We start from the raw sequence: 7,157 nt of genomic DNA, 5'->3' as shown, positions 1-7,157 counted from the left end.
GGGACTCGATCCCAGGACCCTGAGATCATGACCTGAGCCGAAGGCAGCGGCTCAACCCACTGAGCCACCCAGGCGCCCTAAAACACATTTTAAAAGCAAATCAACATAGTGAGAGATGATCAGATTGGTTAAAACAAAAAAAGTCATAGTGACATTGCCAACCGATGGCAAGAATGAGGCAGAAGTAGCTCTCACACGCAAGCACAGCAGACAGGACTGCCTGGAAACCTGGCCAGCAGTTTCACACAACTGTGCACTTCCCATGTGTCCCAGCACCTGCATTCCTGACTAAAGTTTGAAGAAAAGCCTGCGCACAAATGTGCAGAGCACCTTTATTGCTCAGAGCCGAACACTGGGAACAACCCAACTATGTCTTGCGAGGTGAACAGTGACGCACAGACAGTGTATGGCTCATGGTGGGGAATCCACTTGGAACCCCAGGGTTGGCAGAAAGGTTGGTTTTAACCTGAAGATATCTGAGATTCAACAGATGCAGAAAAAAAGTCTTCTTGGAGTATCCTTCATCTGTCTAAAAGCAGTAAGTTCTGGGAAAGGAGGCTGCCGGAAATCCCTTCTTGGGGGTTCATGGAAAGAGTACCAACACCTGTAGAGACAAATATTTTATCTCCTGCCTGCCTTCCTAAAAAGCCGTGTCTTTCCTAAAAGAACCCTCTTTGTTTTTCCCTTTGAGTCCATTTTTTGCCCCTTCCCTTGTCCCTACTAAGGAATGGAAGCCTTTAGAGGAGGAAAATCTCTTCTGCCCTGTTGGGTTCAGGAGCTGGAGTCTGGAAATTAGACTGACAATAAACATTAACTCGAGGAAAAGGTTTATTTCATCTGTATGGGGGACCCAACAGAAGGAGCCGGCTCTTCCAAACATTGGGATTAAAGGCTTCCATTCCAGGCACTACCAAATGGTCTGTGATAGACACCAAAGGCTCAGACCTGTAACTCTGGCTCTGATTCTACTAGTTTCCAGGTCCCTCTCCTGCTCAGCTTCCAAAGTGCTTCCAGTCAAAAGTTTAACTGACACTTTTAGAAGTCTGGAGTCTAAAGCAGAATGAATCATCTTTCATTCTGTTCCCTCTAAACTGTTTTCCTCCAGACGCCCCAATCTTTGCACATCACTCAGCTACTCTATTCAGAAAACACGGTGTCCATCTAATTCCTCCATTTCAAGATAATGACCCAATCTTCTCAAGGCTTCCTTTATGAATGCCCCATTCAGTGGTATCACCTTAGCTGAGGGCCTGTCCCGCCACAGGCGAACTTCTGAAATAGGCTAAGTGGGACCTAACCTCTTGGGTTCCCTCTGCAAGGTACTACCTGTTTTATCTGCTGAGACCCTTCCGCCAACAGCAGCTCAGGATCTCAGTGGCTCCTGCTGAGATCTTGAAAACCAATTTCTATGGTCAAGAAACTGGGTGGGGCAAATAGTAGGATGAGACGGAGTTTTCTACCAGGTTATAAGAAGGGCCACAGTTTCCCACCCTCGGAGTACACATGGAGCACAGTCTATACCAGCGGTTCTGAAGAGCGGCACCCTTTTACCCCCAAGGAACGTTGGCAGTCCCTGGAGACAGGTTGAGCTGTGGCAGGGGCCAGGGGTGCTCCACACCCTGGGATGCACAGGGCAGCCTCCCACAACAGAGAACGATCTGGCCTCAGAGGTCAACAGCGCCCAAACTGAGAACCCCTGGTCTAGCACTTAGAAAAGGAAGAGTCAAAGCCATGTAAGCCCAAGGCAAGTCTGGTGAAAGGATCTTGGAAGAAAGGAGAGAACATCTTACCACTGCCAGAGAAGATCATTATGGTTATTTAAGTCTTCTTGGCACTGGAAAGAAAGAAGGATGGGAAACAAGGCCCTATTTCCATTTGAAAAAAATGCATCTCTGTACTGATAAGTAATAACGTTATGAATGCTTGTGTTTTAGTAGACAAAAGGGCTGTTCTCTGGGACTGTGGACAGCCCTGTTGGAGCAACTCTCACTGTTGCAGGAACAAATATGGACATAACCACGTCACGTGATAGAGACTCGTCATTTTAACTCACTCCATCAAACTGCGAACTTACCACACCAGCAGTCCTAGAATAATTATTTCTTAAACTAGTGCTGTATATTGCTACGCTATACCTTGGTGCACACAGCTCCCTTGGCCTATAATCTCCACCCCTCTGCTGCTTTCCCTAAACCTAAGCCATCCCTTCTTTCGACGCTCAGTTCCAGCCCCTCCTTCTATAAGCACATCTGTCCATGCTATTTATGTAACACTGGGAATAAATCAAATCTTCTATAGCCTTAATGGCATTTCTTAACACATATACCTTGTCTCTCCAACTAAAAATGTAATTTCCCTGAGGTCAAAGACCCTGTTGTAAATGTATAGACCCCCAACATTAATCAGAGTACTTTGCACAAAGACACCCCACCCCCTCCTCCTGGAGTTACTAGTAATGGACTCTGCCTGTATGAACAGTGAGCGTTTACTGAGTAGTTACTATGCACCAAGGGCCATTCTAAGCACTTAACATCTAACACAGCCCTAATACTACTGTCCTCCCCACTTTGCAGGAAAGGAAAGAGAAGCAGAATGGGGCAGTAACCTGTCTTGAGGTTGTCCCGCTATGAGGCGGTAGAGAGGTGCTCTGACTCCAGGGCCTGGATTTACAGCAGGTGAATAATTTCCGCTTATGCACGTACTCAGCTCTCACTGCCCAGATGCCACAGATGTCCAAAAAAGTGCTGTCGGTTTTCTTGAATAACAAAAAGCTGAACAAGATATGTATCTAGTTTAGCAGTTCCAACAACTCGCAGTCCTTTATAGGATTAACCTAACAAGGAAGTATCGCATCAAGAATATTTTTCAAGAATGACCTTTTGTGGGGTACCTGGGTGGCTCAGTGGGTTAAAGCCTCTGCCTTCGGCTCAGGTCATGATCCCAGGGTTCTGGGATTGAGCCCTGCATCAAGCTCTCTGCTCAGCGGAGAGCCTGCTTCCCCCTCTCTCTCTGCCTGCCTCTCTGCCTACTTGTGATCTCTGTCTGTCAAATAAATAAAATAAAAATCCTTAAAAAAAAAAAAAAGAATGACCTTTTGTGATGTATCAAGTTGCCTAAAATGTTTTGGAACCATGGGGTGACCAAGTCAATTCTCTACAAACTGGGTTGCCTAAACATAAGGGACAGGTTTGTTCCAATGTATTCGCAGGGACAACAAAGTCCTTCTGAGAAGGCAAGCGTGGCTGAGTGTCCACGCTGTGACCTTACTGCTGGATGTCAAGGGCACACTGAACACTCACTACCTCCCAGTTCCTCATTGGTGAGATGAAGCCACTGATACCTGCCCGATAGAAAAGAGGGCATTGGGTGCAGGATATAAAATGCTCTCCCTGGCCTACTGTAAATTCTCACTAAATTCTGCCTTTCCATTTATCTTTTTCTTTTAAAAACTTTTATTTGAAAGAGAGTGAGAGAGAGCACCAGTCGGGGAGAGGGAGAAGCAGACCCACAGCTAAGCGGGGAGCCCATGCAGGACTTGATCCCAGGATTATGACCTGAGAGGATGGCACACACTTAACCTATTGCGCTACCCAGGCGCCCCTCCACTGGTCTTTGAGAGGGACCAAAATTGGCCCTACTTTGCAATTCTCTACCCTCCATGCACCTGCTATGACAGCAATAACCCTAGATCATACATGATTCTCTACCACCAAGGCTCAAAACCTTTCAATGCTCTGGACAATCCAAAGGATAAACGCCAGCATTCCTTACAATGCCCCCAGTCTCCTTCTGTTGCAGTGTTTTCCCCCAATTCTCTTCTCCTAAAATCTAAACCCAGCTCCAAAAGAGCCTCTTTCTCCCCTAATGGTCCTGATCATCGCTCCCTCCTCCGAACCCACAGGCAGACTGTGGACCCCTGGGATTTGTATGTCTACATAAGAGCAGATTTGTTGGATACAGTTCTAACTTCTCCACTAAAAGAGAAATTTCTAAAAGCTAAGTGTTCAGGGTCTTAATGTATCTGCCATAGGACATGATGCCTCACGCATGGCAATAGTAAGAGCTAACATTTAATGACATCTGACTCTACACCAGGCACTATTTTATTTATTTATTTATTTATTTTTAAAGATTTTATTTATTTATTTGACAGAGAGAGAGATCACAAATAGGCAGAGAGGCAGGCAGAGAGAGAGGGGGAAGCAGGCTCCCTGCCGAGCAGAGAGCCTGATGCGGGGCTCGATCTCAGGACCCTGAGATCATGACCTGAGGCGAAGGCAGAGGCTTCACCCACTGAGTCACCCAAGTGCCCCATATACCAGGCACTATTTTATTTTATTTATTTTTTAAGATGTTATTTATTTATTTGACAGACAGAGATCACAAGTAGGCAGAGAGGCAGGCAGAGAGAGAGGGAGAGAGGAGGAAGCAGGCTCCCCGCAGAGCAGAGAGCCCGATGTGGGGCTCGATCCCAGGACCTTGGGATCATGACCTGAGCCGAAGGCAGAGGCTTTAACCCACTGAGCCACCCAGGCGCCCCACCAGGCACTATATTAAAGGCCTCACATCCCCCTATAGCTAGATGCTATTATTCTCCCCCATTTTATAGATCAAGAAACTAAGATCCACAGAGGTAACCTGTCCAAGATTATACTGCTACGAAGTGACACAGCCTGTGCTCAAACCCATGCAATCTGGCTGCAAAACCACATTCTTAACCACGGTGCTAGAGTCACCATCCCATCAATCACATTAGCTAATTAATGTAAATGAGCTTTAAAAATTATGAAAGACGATAAGCCCCAATAAATCCAAAACAAATCCAAACAAAATCCAAACAAACAAAATCCAAAGAAATCCAAACAAAATCCAAAACAAATCCAACCAAAATAGGTCTCCACTACCTCTAAGGGAGGGAGGCAGTAGTGCATGAAATTTAGCATCAGACTGGAATCGAACACCAGCTCTTACCACTTTCTAGCTGAGTCACCCTGAGCAAGTCACATGATCTTTTTCAGCTTCAGCCTCTGTAGCCAACAGATTAAACTACCACTGTGTGGCATGGTTCATAAGAATTAAGTAAGCGGGGGCGCCTGGGTGGCTCAGTGGGTTGGGCCGCTGCCTTCGGCTCAGGTCATGATCTCAGGGTCCTGGGATCGAGCCCCGCATCGGACTCTCTGCTCGGCAAGGAGCCTGCTTCCTCCTCTCTCTCTGCCTGCCTCTCTGCCTGCTTGTGATCTCTGTCTGTCAAATAAATAAATTTAAAAAAATTATTAAATTAAAAAAAAAAAGAATTAAGTAAGGGGACGCGTGGGTGGCTCAGTTGGTTAAGCAGCTGCCTTTGGCTCAGGTCATGATCCCAGCGTCCTGGGATCGAGTCCCACATCGGGCTCCTTGCTCGTCAGGGAGCCTGCTTCTCCCTCTGTCTCTGCCTGCCATTCTGTCTGCCTGTGCTCGCTCTCTCTCCCTCTCTCTCTCTGACAAATAAATAAATAAAATCTTAAAAAAAAAAAAAAGAATTAAGTAAGATCAGGGGTGCCTGAGTGGCCCAGTTGGCTAAAAGTCTGCCTTTGGCTCAGGTCATGATCCCAGGGTCCTGGGTTTGAACCAGGCATCAGGCTCCCTCCTGAACCTGCTAAGCTCCCTTTTCCCCTTTCCCCCAGCCCCGCTTGTGCTCTCTTTCACTCACTCTCTAATAAATAAATAAAGTCTTGAGAAAAAGAAGAATCAAATGAGATGACACAGGTAGAGCCCAGAACAAGTCTGCCGCACAGTATGTGGTCAATGAAGGCTAACTCTAAAAGGAGAGTCAAACTGCAAAGCCCTGGGAATTTTCTTTACTAACCTGTTAAAATAACAAGTATAAAATAGTACTGACGGTGTCATAAAGGCTTATTTCTTTGCAGCAATAACCCAATATGACTTTAGTAATTTTCTTAATACCCCAAGCCCGTAAAACAATCAAATAACATTAACTACTCCTAATTAAACAAACAAGAGTTCTGCCTCTGGGCATAACACTCACTGAAGGAGCACTCTGAAGAGCCTTTAAAGCAAATATGAAAACGTTCACAACGAAGCAGAAGTCAAGATGACAACGAAGTGCCGCATATCCAAATGTGTGCGGGTTTTCTGGAAAGCATGCCCTAGGATGAAAAGCTGATAGTGGGAATGCTTAATGTGATGAGAAAACCCTGACGAAGTATCAAAGAATCTACAGTTTGGGCGAGTCCCCAGAGCAGAATTCGGTACAACAGGAGGAATGATAATCCTGGGAAGCAGCTTTCGGCTCAAGTTCAAGGCAGCGGGGCGGGAATGGGCACCCCTGAACCGCGCAGAGCTCACCCATGGGAGATGCTGGGGCTCCAGTCATGAGATAAAGGGCAGAGGGAATTCTTTAACTGGTTGGTAAGTCTGACCAACTCCGAGGTCCCTTCCTAACGTTGGAGATGGGCCGCACAAGACAGGGAAACGCTCTGCTCAGAAAGAGACCGTGAGGGCGCCTGGGTGGCTCAGTGGGTTAAGCCACTACCTTCGGCTCAGGTCATGATCCCAGGGTCCTGGGATCGAGTCCCGCATCGGGCTCTCTGCTCAGCAGGGAGCCTGCTTCCCTCTCTCTCTCTCTCTCTCTCTCTGCCTGCCTCTGTCTACTGTGATCTCTCTCTGTCAAATAAATAAATAAAATCTTAAAAAAAAAAAGAAATATTTAAAAAAAAAAAAAGGAGACCGTGACTGTATTTTAACCATCTTTTCAGTTAAAATTGGGAGTGGGGGTGAAATGTAATAATTGGGGAAACATGGCAATAGAGAGGTAACATCTCTGCAAAATGCCCCTAAAGATCCTAAACTCCGAGGCTCCCATGGCCCAGTGGCTCCGATTCCACTCATGGTGCGTAAAGAAGCTTCTAGAATAGCTCCCAGCCCCTTTCTCATCAGGGGCTACCGTCACCCCTCCTAAGAGAAGCGGATGCCGGCTCCACCAGAGGCCTGGAGGGAGATGGGAGGCCTGGATTGCGATCAGCCCCGGGTGAAGGGTCTGAGACCGATCCGGCGGAGAGGAGGCTCCGACCCGGGACGTGCAGCGGGCTCCCCGGTCCTTATATGAGAAGCCCCAGCTGCCAGTGCCAAGGTCGTCCCGGACTCCTAGGACGCCCGGC

At 47.1% G+C, this 7,157-nt stretch overlaps 1 protein-coding gene across 1 annotated transcript in view; it reads right to left on the bottom strand.

The window, feature by feature from the left end:
* LOC111145042 (acyl-CoA dehydrogenase, short/branched chain) overlaps window positions 1-7,157 on the bottom strand; it is a 36,814-nt gene that overhangs the window by 29,601 nt on the left and 56 nt on the right. The gene's annotated exons all lie outside the window — the stretch shown is intronic.

The sequence above is a fragment of the Enhydra lutris genome, unplaced genomic scaffold (assembly GCF_002288905.1).
Source record: "Enhydra lutris kenyoni isolate GAN:26980312 unplaced genomic scaffold, ASM228890v2 scaffoldscaffold12, whole genome shotgun sequence".
NCBI lineage: Eukaryota > Metazoa > Chordata > Mammalia > Carnivora > Mustelidae > Enhydra > Enhydra lutris.
Note: the sequence above shows the minus strand (reverse complement) of the source record. Positions and strands in the feature narration are given on the sequence as shown.